At 38.7% G+C, this 2,124-nt stretch overlaps 1 pseudogene; it reads left to right on the top strand.

Annotated features, from left to right (window-relative positions):
• Window positions 1–356: 356 nt before the first annotated feature.
• Window positions 357–1,170, top strand: LOC101152671 (large ribosomal subunit protein uL30-like; annotated as a pseudogene).
• The last annotated feature ends 954 nt before the right edge of the window (window positions 1,171–2,124 follow it).

The raw sequence follows: 2,124 nt of genomic DNA, 5'->3' as shown, positions 1-2,124 counted from the left end.
GAATTCTAGAAACTAGAATCCTTCTTCCCCAAGGTGGGCCACAGAAACCAGTACCCCTTTTCCCCATAGAAACCAGAACCCTTTTTCCCCAATCAGCCATAAAACCTAAAAATCTTACTCTAAGTTTCCATCTGCCTTTCTTTCTAAAATCTGGCCATAAAAAAAATTATCTGACCTACCTTGTTTGACTGTAGGCCCAAAGGCCCCCAATCCAGAGAGATCTTTCCCCATACTCAGAAGGAAGGAATGCATGCTCAGGAAGGCCGAGAAGAATCTAGACAGAGAGGCCTTGCTGGGTTTCCCCACTCACTCTATTAGCATTAGATTAGACCCTTTTTGTCCAATCATTTTTCTACATGGCCGATCATACATTGTTGAACCTAAGCATAAAAATGGGCAGTTTCTCCTCTTTTCTAGCTAGAACCATAGAGGGTGTCGAAGAGAAGCAGCAGCAGCTTCCCGCTGTGTCAGAAACTTAAGAAAAAACAAAGGAATTTCGCAGAACTGAAGATCAAGTGCCTGAGAAAGAAGTTTGCCCAAAAGATATTTTGAAAGGCAAAAAGGAAGCTTATCTATGAAAAAGTGAAGCACTATCACAAGGAATATAGGCAGATGTACAGAACTGAAATTCGAATGGTGAGGATGGCAAGAAAAGCTGGCAACGTCTATGTGCCTGCAGAACCCAAATTGGTGTTTGTCATCAGATTCAGAGGTATCAATGGTGTGAGCACAAAGGTCCGAAAGGTGTTGCAGCTTCTTTGCCTTCGTCAAATCTTCAATGGAACCTTTGTGAAGCTCAACAAGGCTTCAACTAACATGCTGTGGATTGTAGAGCCATACATTGCATGGGGGTACCCAAATCTGAAGTCAGTAAATGAACTAATCTACCAGCGTGGTTATGGCAAAATCAGTAAGAAGCAAATTGCTTTGACAGAAAACGCTTTGATTGCTCAATCTCTTGGTAAATATGGCACCATCTGCCTGGAGGATCTGATTCATGAGACCTATACTGTTGGAAAATGCTTCAAAGAAGCAAATAGCTTCCTGTGGCCCTTCAAATTATCTTCTCCAAGAAGTGGAATGAAGAAACTGACCATCTATTTTGTAGAAGGTGGAGATGCTGGCAACAGGGAGGACCAGATTAACAGGCTTCTTAGAAGAATGAACTAAGGTGTCTACCATGATTATTTTTCTAATCAGGTCAGTTAATAAACAGTACTTGCTCTCAAATTGAAGAAAAAAATGAACAATTTTCCCTGTATTTTTTTTTTTTTTTTTTTTTTGAGACGAAGTCTCACTCTGTTGCCCAGGCCAGAGTGCAGTGGCGCCATCTCTGCTCACTGCAAGCTCCACCTCCCAGGTTCAAGCTCCCATATAAACATGTTAAATACATTTGCATGCCTTTTATCCAAATAATCTGCCTTTTGCAAGTTAATTTTTCAGCGAAACTTCAGAGGGCTCTTGGCCCCTAAATTGTCCAATCTTGGGATTTTTGCCAACCTTCCAGGTGTACACATTCTTTACTCATTACTTAGCTGTTGTTCTTACAGAGACAGAATATGAGTTGCAAATGTGATTCTCCAGTTCTTTTTATTTTATATACTTCTTTTCCCTGCCTTTTCGTTTTATTTTTGTGCTAGTTTCTGTTTTATATAGTCAAATTTATCAAGCTTTTCTTTTGTGACTTTAGGATTTTAAGGCGTAGTTGCAAAGGTCTTCCTAACTGCAAGATTTTAAAGGTATTTCTTCTGCTTCTTTCAAGAACTTTTAAGTTTACAATAATAACTTATGCAAGTAGTGATAGTTTTACCTTCTCCTTTCCCAATTTTTATACTCCTAGTTTCTGTCTCTTGTCTAATTGCATTGGCTAAAACCTTCAGCACCCTGTGAAATAATAGCAGTGATGACGGACATCTTTTATCTTATTCCTCACTTTATTGGAAATGTTTATAAATTCTGGCATTAAGCATGATGTTGAGCTGAGATCAATTTATCTTACGATGTTAAGGAAATATCCATCTATATCTACCTAAGTCAATATTTTTATCAAGCATGGTTGTCAAATTTGGCCAAATGTATTTTCAGCATCTATGGAGACCATTTTATGATTTTTCTTCAGATCTA

The sequence above is a fragment of the Gorilla gorilla genome, chromosome 13, assembly GCF_029281585.2.
Source record: "Gorilla gorilla gorilla isolate KB3781 chromosome 13, NHGRI_mGorGor1-v2.1_pri, whole genome shotgun sequence".
Taxonomy (NCBI): Eukaryota; Metazoa; Chordata; class Mammalia; order Primates; family Hominidae; genus Gorilla; species Gorilla gorilla.
This window is presented reverse-complemented; position numbering and strand designations above follow the sequence as displayed.